The 12,264-nt window shown below is 42.7% G+C and overlaps 1 protein-coding gene across 5 annotated transcripts in view; it reads right to left on the reverse strand.

Annotated features, from left to right (window-relative positions):
• LOC135216709 (coronin-7-like) overlaps positions 1-12,264 on the reverse strand; it is a 502,494-nt gene that overhangs the window by 214,792 nt on the left and 275,438 nt on the right. The window lies entirely within an intron of this gene.

A 12,264-nucleotide genomic window follows, 5' to 3' on the forward strand; every position in this document is an offset into this window, starting at 1 on the left:
GTTTCACTAGATAAATAGAAAAAGAAAAAGACAACCATGCGAAAGCAACGACGATGAAGCGGGCAGAGAGCGATGATACACACGTCTACACGCCAGCAGGCCGAAAGCAAAAGTGATTGTTTACCTCCCAGTCGCGCGTGTGCGCCTGTCGGACAAGCAGTTAACTACTGAACCCCTTGTTCGAAAGCTTACGACCTATCCAGCTGCCGCTAGTAACCTTCCTATTGTAAAAGGACCGAAGGTTTGTATGCCGAGTCGGAACAATTACGGCTTACTGTGTAAAGTTTGGAAGCTTTTTTTTTTTGTTTGTTTATTACTATAGTTAATGGTTACTTCATAATTATTTGAAATGAGTACATGCAATACATTTAATAAAAAAATTGTGAATTAGATATCATAAAATATAAAATAAATCAGACTGCCAACAAATACGTATTTTTTAGAATTCTTCTTGTTTTATTATTACGTTACGTATACGTGTTTCATTATAGCTGTCAGTAACTCGCTATCTCCATTAGGTAAAGATAGAATAAAGAATATAAATGAAGGGTTATTATACTCTTTGGTAGTTTCATTAGTTGAAGAGAGATACTAATGAAAATTTATGGCTTACTGTGTGCTAGGAAAAATGATTGGCGTTCGTTCGTACTCGTAAGATGGGTAAGAGCTGAATGTAAACAATCGATTGGAGGGTTTTTTTGTTTGTTTGTTTGTGTATTATAGTTAATGATTAATTAATAATTATTTGAAATGAGTACATACGGATTATTTATACATTTTATTGGCATATTCTAAGCTTTTAGCTCTTAGGTTTAGATGACAGAATCATAGACTAGGCTACAGTAGCAACCGCTAACATAGGCTAGGCTTATTGCTAAGGGACATATGCAAAAGTCCTAATATATGCAGTAAAAATGGGGTTGAATATTACATGCAGTTGAATATTACTCAAGTATGTACAGTCGTAACCCTAGAACATGTGTTTTAGGCCTGGAAATATAATTTACAAGGGTGTTTTTGGAGGGCTTGGAACGGATTAGCCATTTTACATGTAAAATGTGGTCCAAGATACGAAAACTTCATGATACGAAGCGCGCCTCGGAACGGATTAATTTTGTATCTCGAGGTACTACTGTAATAATAAAACAGTAATTACAAAATTCATGTGATATATTTTAAAGATATACAATAATCTATCCATTTCATTCTTTTAACCCTCTCATGATCTGATGATGTGTAGCATGTCAATAAATTTTTTTCCGTAAGTGCACAGATTACACGCTGGGCGCGTCATATGTAAGTTACTTTCAGGAAAAATTCCTGCAAAAAAAAAAGAAAGAAAGAAAGAAAAAAAAAAAAGACACGTCAATCATAAAATACGTAGCTGACGCCATTGGGTCGACAGATGATGACTCTTGAAGAAAATGCAAACCCGACGCGGCTAGTTTACTTAGCTACGATACAAGATGTCAACATACATAAGTAGGTTGGAAAATCTGAAATTTGCACTCTGTAAAAAAAGGGATTTTGACGTAGGAAAAATCTATTTCTGGGTGATTGGCTCGTGTCGCCCTATGAAAGGATCCTTAATATCATTCTTTCTAGGTAAAATTAATCTAAAATTACCAGAGAAAAACAAAATTAAGAAAATGTCAGTAAAACTGACTCGCTCACTCTTTAAAAGAAGTGTCGGTATGAGAATAGGGGCGAGTGGGATCACTACCACGAGACATTCACCATTTAGACCTTCCAATCAAAATCCCCACTAGAGAGAGCTGATACCAACGGGCGATGCGGCCGCTACTACTACTACTAGGGACGCCACGGACAGCAGCGCCCCTAGCGGTCATCCTTAATCTATGAACACTCTTGTCCTGCAGGGATGGGGCAAATCAATTACAGGGTGGGGTTCATAGGGCGACACGAGCCAATCACCCAGAAATAGATTTTTCCTACGTCAAAATCCCTTTTCTGGGCTCAGCTCGTGTCGGCCTATGAAAGAGTACCAGAGAAACAGACAAGATGGGAAAAAGGACAAATGAAAATCAGTTGTAAAAAAGAGAGGGATATAATATAAGTGAATCAGTTATTACAGCATATAAACTAAGTACTTAAAGCTAACTTATTCTAAACAATGACATAAAAGAAAGCTAGTAATGTAAAGTACTTAAAATTAAATTATAGTAAACATAGTAAAATACAATAATGCAGTGCAATTTAACAAAATAGATTCACTTAAATAATGTATTTACAAAATATACAAACACATTGTGTCCTACCCTAGCATAAAAATAAGGGTAGGTACACTGAAGTACATTATAAGTACATAGTGTGGATGTCCCTAGCGAAAAAATAAGGGACAATCCACCAATATGATCTCAGCGGCTAAGGCTAGAATATCCGAGTAGCATGGCGATAGGGTGAGGCATGTTGGACGAGGTAGGTAGAAAGGAGACCTGGATATACACTATGACTACTATACAGTATCAGGAGAAACAATGTTTCCCGCTGCTACTGCAGAAAATTTTAAAGATTCCAAGGACTTTAGATAGTGACGTTTAAAGACTGTCGGAGATTTCCATCCAGTATACTTTTTAAGATCCTCAAAGTTCATATGTTGAAAGTGATTAATTGAGGTGGCTACTCCCCTGATGTCATGTGCTTTTGGAAATGAATCAGGATTGGCTTGTTTAATGAAGTAAAGGATCTGTTGTCTAATACCTTTTACTGATAAAGTACCACCTTTTTCTCTCATGAAGAGAGAACCTGAGGATCTTGAGGATGTACGAGATAGAAAGGCTCTTAAAGTTGATACTGGGCAGAGAGAAGGATCTTGCGGAAGTGGGATGACTTTCCAAGGGGCCCACCTTGCAAAAGGATCCTCATTTTTAGCCAAAAAACTACGATCCGGAGCAAGCAGAACTTCTCCTAGAGGAGGTTATTCCCCACATGACCCGCACTCTGGATAGAGCCGACAGTTCTGAAATTCTAGCTCCTGAAGCTAGGCTTAATAAGAATAATGTCTTTCTAAGAAGCATTATGAATGTACAAGACGAGTTGTCAGTATCTGATGCTAGTTTGAGGACATCATTTAAGAACCATGAGACTGTAGTAGGCCTTTGAGAAGGTCTAAGTCTAGCACAGGCTTTAGGGATAGACGTAAAAATATAAGATTCAGTCAGATCTATCTGGAAACCTAACTGAAAGATCTTCTTCAAAGCCGATTTATGAGTAGTAATAGTGCTAGCTGCTAAACCTTTTTCAAACAAGGATCTGAAAAAGGATATAGCTAAATTAACTGTCATGGTTGTAGTGTTTGATTCTTTCAGGAAGGATGCTAATTTTTTAACAGCTGAGTCATATTGTCTAATAGTTGACTCTCTCTTATCTGATTCTAGGAAGAGGATGTTTTGTGGATCAATATTAGCATCTTTATTAGCCGCAAACTTCATGAAGTCCATAAAGTTAGGGTCTGAAGAATTCCTGAGGAAGCGAACACAGTCCTCATTTGTACTGATTGTGACAGCTTGGGATTGGGAATCCGTTGAGGTCGGAGACCCAATTCCAGAAGCAGAGGATACCAGTTGCTCTTGGGCCAGTCTGGAGCATCAGGGCTACTAGTCCCTTGAAAGTCCTCAGCTTGCTCAAGACTTTCAAGAGAAGATTCACTGGAGGAAAGACATAAATTTTTCTCCACTGATTCCATCTAACGACAGGGCGTCCGTGGCATAAGCCAGGAGGTCCAGGTTGGGGGCCACATAGCAAGGGAGCTTGTGGTTCGCTTGTGAGGCGAAGAGATCTACTTGGAGACCTGGGACTCTCCGGCATATCCACTGGAATGACATGTCGTCTAGGGACCATTCTGATTCCAGAGGGACCGACCGGGACAAGGCGTCTGCTATCACATTTCTTACCCCCGCCAGGTGAGTGGCGGACAGATGCCATCTGTGTTTGTTTGCTAGTGCAAAGATGGCTATCATGACAAGGTTCACATGTTTGGATTTGGACCCTCCCTGTTGATGCAATGAACTACCACTCACTGTCCCAAAACTAGTCTTAGATGAGACTTTTCAGGGGAAGAAGTCTCTTCAGGGTAAGAAATACTGCCACTGCTTCCAGAACGTTTATGTGGAGCTGGCGGAACTGAACTGACCAAGTCCCCTGAACTTGTTTGAATTGAGAATATCCCCCCCACCCGGACAGGGAGGCATCCGTGTGAATGGTTAACACTGGAAGGGGATATTGAAGGGGTACCCGTTTGTCCAGGTTCTTTACTTTTGTCCATGGACGGAGTTGATTGCGAAGGATCTGTGGAATTACTGACAACTTGTCTCGAGATTTGGCGTTTGCTCTCGATCGCCAAACTCGATTTATATCTTTCAGCCTTGCTTTCAGGAGGATATCTGTCACTGAAGCAAACTGAAGAGAACCTAGGATTCTTTCCTGGCTTCTCCTTGATGTTTGCTTGCATTTGAGAAATTGTCTGACAGACTTGGCTATTTCTTTCCGTTTGGCCACTGGAATTGACAGATTGTGGGAAGACAAATCCCATTGGATTCCTAGCCACTGAAAACGGATGGAACTCCGGAGTAAGTCTGGATTTCGTTTTGTTTATCTGGAACCCCAGATGTTCCAGAAATTGAACTACCTTTTTCGTGGCTTTGAGACATTCCTCGACTGTTGGTGCCCAGATCAACCAATCGTCGAGGTATGCTGCTATCATTATTCCCTGAGTTCTCAATTGTTGCACCACTACTTCTGCTATTTTCGTGAATACCCTGGGGGCTACATTCAGACCGAAGGGCATCACTTTGAATGAGAATGTCTGATTTCCTAGTCTGAATCCTAGGAATGGGCAGAAGTGTCTGGCTATAGGGATATGATAGTATGCGTCTGTAAGATCGATGGAGCATGTGACGGCTCCACGAGGAAGTAAGGTCCTTACCTGCGAGATGGTAAGCATTTTGAACTTGTCGCAACGAATGAAAGAGTTTAGCCTTGACAAGTCTAAGATTACCCTTCTTTTTGTTGAGCCTTTCTTTGGCACGCTGAATAAGCGACCTTGAAATTTTAGATGCTTGACTCTCGCAATAGCTCCTTTCTGAAGGAGTTCCTCCGCATAATCTGTCAATTCCTTTGATGGTACTTGATGGAATGATTTGATTGGAGGGGGATCTTTGATCCAACTCCAACCCAATCCCTTGGAACACTATGCTCTGTGCCCAATTGCTGAACCCCCACCTGTGACGGAAGAGGAACAGCCTCCCTCCTACCTGGGGAGCCTCACTGTTGTTGGGCGGGTTGACCTCCACGCCCTCCTCTGAACTGCCTACTCCTTGCCGCTCTTCCTGTGCCACGCTGGCGAAAGTGGCCTCTCGCTCTGTTACCTCTCGACTGCCTATTAAAGGGAGGGTAAGCCTGACCTTCATACATAGGGTTGAAGGCCGGCGAGAGTGCGTAGGAGGTCGAGGGTTGTGACTGAGGAGACAACAGGAGGATGGGCTGGGTCTGCTTCGAGGTTGAAGGTTGTCCCTGTTGGGTAACTGGGACGGCCTGAACGAATTGCTGCTGCTGCTGGTGTTTTTTGGTGGAAGGCTGGAACCTTTTACCAGACTTCTTTAGTTTCTTACCAGCAGCGGGGGCGGATTCTTGTTTCCTCTTAGAGGAGATACCCCATCTAGCTCTAAGGCTCTGGTTGAGCCTAGCAGCCTCGTGGTGCACCTCATTTACAGCGGACTCTGGGAAGAGGTCCGCTCCCCCCACATGCTGGAACCAGGAGTCTATTAGGTTCGTGCCTAATAGTGCATTCCTGCAGAACGTGCTTTCGGCAATTCCTCCTGGCTTGGAAGAAGTCGAAAGCATCCGTCTGAACCGTTTGAAGCTGGGACTTGGCCAGAATCTTAAATAAAGGTTCTGTGCCATACGATAGAGCAGCCATCTCCGTGATAATTAGAGAATTGAGGGATCTGCCAAACCTAGTTCGAGCGTCGAACTCCGCCTGGATCAAGGAATCAGGCAGCCTTGGGAGCTTTTCGCCAAACTGGTCCATTGCACAGTCCGGTTTGAGCTTACCAAGCGTGAAAGAAGTGGCAGGCAAGTTCTCCCACAATTCTCCGAAGGCTGGAAAGAGCGGAGAAGTAGAATCCGCTTCCCTCAGCTGTGGCATGGGCTCATCCTTGAGGACTGCCTGAAGAGTCGCTTCCACTATTTTGGTAGCGAACGGAAGAGAAGCCTCCTCCTCCGTCGCAAAAATAGTAAAAGGACTCTTGAAAGCCTGGAGCTTAGTGTTGGTACACTCCAGTCCTCAAGGCAGCGAACCCATTCCCGTTGAGCGTGCTCTCTACTATAGAGCACGTTCTCTCTGGAGATCTTGTCCTCCCTAGTGAGGGCCGCTACGGTCAGCCTAGCATATCCAATGAAAGGCTGCGTCAATCCCGGAGGATAAAACTCGAAGTCCTCAATCCTTCGAGTTCCACACTCCGGGACAGAGATCATACCGTCCTTGAATGGAGCGTAAGCGGCCACTCTCCCTGGGTTCTCCATGGAGAAGGCTGGTAGCGACTCATAAGGTGGTAGCTGGAGAATACCAGCACTTGCTACTGGGAGACTGGATGAGGAGCCTGAGCAAGCCCAGCTACTCGGTCCTCATTCTCTCTAACTCGTTAGAGAGATCTTGGATGGACTGGCCCGACTGAGTCAAAGTGCTCGACAGTTGTGGGCGAACATCTGTTTGAACTTGGTTCCGAGGGCGGAGACCCTGTGAGCCTAACTCTCTCCAACCTGTTGCATCATCACTGCTGAGAAAGCAGTAGGATCAAAGGTGCTAGGTCCCGCTACTCCAACCGGCGTTGCCGGAGTGGATGCGGTGGAGGCCGGAGAAGGCATTGGCTCAGCAGGAGCGCGAGCCTTCTCCTTAGAAGCCTTGCTTCTAGAGCTCTTTGAATAGGAAGAGCTCGGCTTAGCCTTCACCGCGTCAGCATAGGAAGTCGAAGACTTCTTAGCTGAAGAAGACGACGACGACTTTTTAGAAGTCGTCTTAACAAGGGTCTTCGGTTCTCTCTGTCCCTTCACCTTTGGGGGTACAGAGAGAGCGGGAGAGCGGGCAGGGATCTCAGATCCCAAAAGCCTTGGAAAGAAGCAGTAGGAAGAAGGGACAGGAGAAGATCCAGGAGCGCCCAAGGAAAGACCTTGGGCACCCGACACACCTACCTCAACCAACAAATCCTCCGCACCTACCGACATAGGCTAAATATTAAGGTCCAAGGTTGCGACGTCTGGGACCGTCTCCTGCGTGGCCACGGCCCCGAACGACTGCTGCATCTCTTGATGGATGGAGGCGATGAGAGGGGCTGCAGAGATGGGGTCAACATATCCTGTTGACTTGCCACCGGGGAAGATCTGAACGGCCAGCTTCTTGTCCAAGATGTATGGCTGGCCCTTGGCGGCGTTCTTCCCGAAGCCGCCCACCCAAGCCTTCAGGGTTGCTAGGGCGACTTCCCTCACACCGGCAGCCTGAAAGAGAAGGCGAAATGAAGCTCTAGTGGCGGGGGCGGGGTTAACAAGCTTATGACTAAGTGTTGTTAGTAATACGATAAAGAAGTCTACAATCGACTTACCCCCCCACCAGCTGACTGACAAGGTCGTAACAGATGGCGCAGGCTTTCCGGGTGCCAGACGATCATGTCGTTGTAAGGCGTGGCACACGGGGCGTGAGATCTGCACTCATCGTGGGCGCAGGGGTCGTATAAAGTCGCATTGCACCCTAGGACCTGACAGTTGGTAGCCTGTAAGTGGAAAGATACATAAGTATCAGGAGAACACTTACAGCCTAACAATTGCTCCGCTGCATGCCGGAGCGAGACAGTTAGATTAAACCAGAGCCCCGCCATAATACGTGTGGTAACAAGATGGTTGGAGTTTGTCCAAGGCTACGCCGGAGACAAGAGAAAGAATCCAACCAGATGTGGTGGTGAAATATGAAACCACGACGGAAAACGGCGGAGATGGTATACATACAATTATAATTCTAGAAATTCATCGTAAAATTAGGGTATATCCTTAAAAATAACGAAATAAATATCAAACCTTTCCCCCCAGTCTACTAGAAGAGTGCCCGGGTAAGAAGCAAGCTCTCTTCCGGTAGCGGGGAAAAAAGGGAAGGATATAGTAGGCAAGCAATAGACCACTAGTAGTGACCACCCCGCCCGCTCGCGGAGCCAGCGAACTATAACCAAAGGTGCCCCGGCTGCGGCGGAAGGCTCCGTTCGTTATAGTGGGGGAAAGGTGGGACTGAGCAACTGGGGGGGGGTTCCCGGCGTAACGCGGCGGGAGAGAGAGAGGGGGGGGGTGGCCTACTCCTCCCCGTCCCAACAACTACCCGCTCGGTGACCCGGTACCCGAAACAAGTGGTTCGTCTCGCCCTATACCCCAGCTGGGAAGAACCCCTGGCCTCCTCAGAGAAGGAGGGAGGAAGGCTACTGAGGTTGTCATGGCAACCAAGGGTCCCCAGACCCCTCCCTATACCTGGTAGGGAGGGAAGGGGAAGGGTAAGGTGCGATGGAACACGTGACCGCAAGTGGCCTAAGCCGCGATAGCAACACAACCGTGGAAGGGCCACGTGAACCAGGCTGTACCAATACATGGGACATGCACCATAGGCTACGCCTAACACCCTAAATAGAACTAAAATTAACATCGTAAAGATGGAAAAGACACTTTTAGTAAAAGAAAAAGAAGCCCAGGAGGAGGCAAACTGTTTCTCGAGGAACAGAAGCCTACTCGGAGCCAGCGATAGCCGATGAAGAGCAAGAGCCGGGATGCTGGGCCAGAAACACAGAATAGCCCTAAATACCAAACTAAGAGAATTGGTAAATGGGCTAACCTAGCTAAAAAGGCGATGTAAAAAACGATGAACGTGATATAGTAAGCCCATTAGTATAAGAAGTCCCAGTATGGAAGACCGGGAATTCTAAACATGAGGCAGCATGGCGCCGCCACGAGTCGACCGGGAAACCGTATATGACCTATTAGAAGGAAAATACTGGTCCCTGGAAGACTAAAATACGGTAAAATACTACTTATGAGGCACTTAACTTAGCCGATGTGATGGCAGCACGTTCCATAATGGAGAAGGAGGTAAATCCAAGAAAATTAGCACACGAGCAAAAAATGCGTACAACGCTTAGCGCTAATAATTAAGGATGTCCGCTAGGGGCGCTGCTGTCCGTGGCGTCCCTAGTAGTAGTAGTAGCGGCCGCATCGCCCGTTGGTATCAGCTCTCTCTAGTGGGGATTTTGATTGGAAGGTCTAAATGGTGAATGTCTCGTGGTAGTGATCCCACTCACCCCTATTCTCATACCGACACTTCTTTTAAAGAGTGAGCGAGTCAGTTTTACTGACATTTTCTTAATTTTGTTTTTCTCTGGTAATTTTAGATTAATTTTACCTAGAAAGAATGATATTAAGGATCCTTTCATAGGCCGACACAAGCTGAGCCCAGAAATTAGTATTTTTTAATCAATTTCAGCTCATCAGAAAAGACATTTATAATAAAATGATTGCTTCCATGTGAAAGATCAAAACATTTCTACACAATTTAGGTAAAACAAACTCCCCCAAACCTAATTATTATATTTTCCATGATTATTTCCAAAAAATATCCAAGGTTTTTCTTTAAAATTTCAAGTTCATCACATTGTTCTTAGTATTTCTAAGCCTCATAAAGATGTTCTGATAGCTTCAGGAAATAATTCAATCATTTGCTGACATAATAACACTAACCAGAAGCGTAAATCAATTATAGTTTGGACGTACCGATTTTACCAAAAAACTTTTCCATGCGCATTCTTTTCTGCCTGGGGGAAAAGTTGTGTACCTTACACCCTTATATTTTCGGTCTGTGTGCAAGAGGGTTAAATAAGGCACTCTCTCTCTCTCTCTCTCTCTCTCTCTCTCTCTCTCTCTCTCTCTCTCTCTCTCTCTCTCTCTCTCTCTCTCTCTCTCTCTCTCTCTCTCTCTGTGAAGTCATTTTTATGGTCCTAGTACGTAATATGTTTATTGATATTTTCAGTTAATAATAATAATAATAATATAACTGTAATTACAAAATTCATATGTGGTAGTATTTTAAAGAGATAAAAATAACCTTTCCATTTTACTTATGTAAGGATAACTCCTCTCTCTTACTGAGATGAGAATTTTTATGGTATATGCAAGTGCTCATTAATATTTTCAAATAATAATAATAATAATAATAATAATAATAATAATAATAATAATAATAATAATAATAATAATAATAATAAATAATAATATAACTGGAATTTAAAAGGAAAATTCTTCCCTTCATCTTTCTATATATCCATTTCCCTACCTTTTCTCAACACCAATGAATCTTGAACTCAGGAAGCTGTCAAATATCTCAAGTAATGTGACAGGGATGGGAAGCAATGCCATATAATGGTCAGAGATTTTAATGGTTTCTCTCTCTCTCTCTCTCTCTCTCTCTCTCTCTCTCTCTCTCTCTCAGCTGAGCTGAGATCATTTTTATGGTACATGTATGTAATAAGTTTATTATTAATATTTATCAATAATAATACTATAATACATATAATAATAATACTATATCTGTAATTACAACATTTATATGTGAGTATTCTAAATACAATAATCTTTCCATTTCACTCTATTAAATAATGGAAGGACAACTTTCTCTCTCTCTCTCTCTCTGCTGCAAGTGTTAGAAGTACAAATGTATGCACATATATACCTTTAAGGGTAATATTTAAGATTACTTTGAAATTATATTAATACAATCTTTAAGATTAATACAGTAATATGATAATAATTTAAGGTAAATTTGATGTAGGATGTTACATAAGATATGCAAAAGAATTGATAGACAGACAAATAGATACTTGTTCAGCCCTCTCTTTCTCTCTTCTCTGGTAAAGATATATGTATTTATGGAAGGGGAAGAAGTGTTGTCTAAAGAAGTTCATTTCAATCTTTTGATATCATAAGAAGTTATTCTCTCTCTCTCTCTCTCCTCCTCTTAGTCTCTCTCTCGTTCTCGTCTCTCTCTCTCTCTATCTCTCTGTTATTGGCTGTTTAAATATTTCTAATGGTAAAATGTTTCAGATGACTTTGAAATGATATTAATAATACCAATTCAATGGTATATTTGATGTAGGATGATAATTTAAGTATACATTTTGTATTTGAACCTTCAAGATAGGCAGATATAAGCATTTTTAAAGGGGAGTTCTAACTATTCACAGGTTCGAGCAATTTGCGAGGGTGTCTGGTATCCATCCCCAGCGAGTTTGGGGGGAACATTGTATAAGCGTTTTTAGAGAGAGGTTCAAGTATCTGCGGGTTTTAACTATTCGCGAGGGGGTCTGGGATGCTCCTGCAGATGTAAAGGATGTACTACTCCTCGACAATGCTCTAGCACATCCGGATGCAGACAAACTTGTTAACCCTGATGGTTGGTTGTGTCCCGAGTTGTTTTCCTCCCCCCGAAATACTACAATACTAATACAACCGATGGATTGAGGGATGATAAAATGTCTCAGGTCTGTGATTCAATAGACACCCTCATAAAATATGTTGATGTGTGCAAGAATTAATAATTAATGAACAGTATAACGGTGGGAAACAACACTGGATTCATTCTTCCAAACCCGTGGCTCATGAAACTGACGCACACACAGCATCAGCCCTATCAAGTACCATCACTGCTTTGGAGTAGTTTATATTGTCATCCAGTAACAAATGCTATGAGTGCCCCACTATATGATCACGGCATTATTTGACCTCTGTAACATCGCACAAATATGTTAAAGGTAAGTTTAGGTCAAACTTTTAAAACTTTAAAGGTATCTGCATATTCATACTGTACAATATTTAAATTTATTTATAATAATTTGGTTAAAACAATATTTACATTTATTTACAATAATTTAATTAAAAACCATTTACCATATTTACTGTCACATTAGAGGCACACTCACATGAAACGCAACCCTATTTTACAAGGATATTTTGTGGAAAAAACCAAACAGGCTAACTGTGAATATATTGTAAGCAATTTTTTTAAAGTTTTATAAATAAATTATTGAAAACAAGCCAAATTATTAGTCTGTTATCACAAAATTACAAAAATTGCTTACAAAGATGCAATATGTCATACATTTGCTAGCATGTCAGCCATTTGCAATGAAAGGATGTAAACAGATCATAGCGCTGCCCTGTCGCAGTAAC

The sequence above is a fragment of the Macrobrachium nipponense genome, chromosome 6 (assembly GCF_015104395.2).
Source record: "Macrobrachium nipponense isolate FS-2020 chromosome 6, ASM1510439v2, whole genome shotgun sequence".
Lineage (NCBI taxonomy): Eukaryota > Metazoa > Arthropoda > Malacostraca > Decapoda > Palaemonidae > Macrobrachium > Macrobrachium nipponense.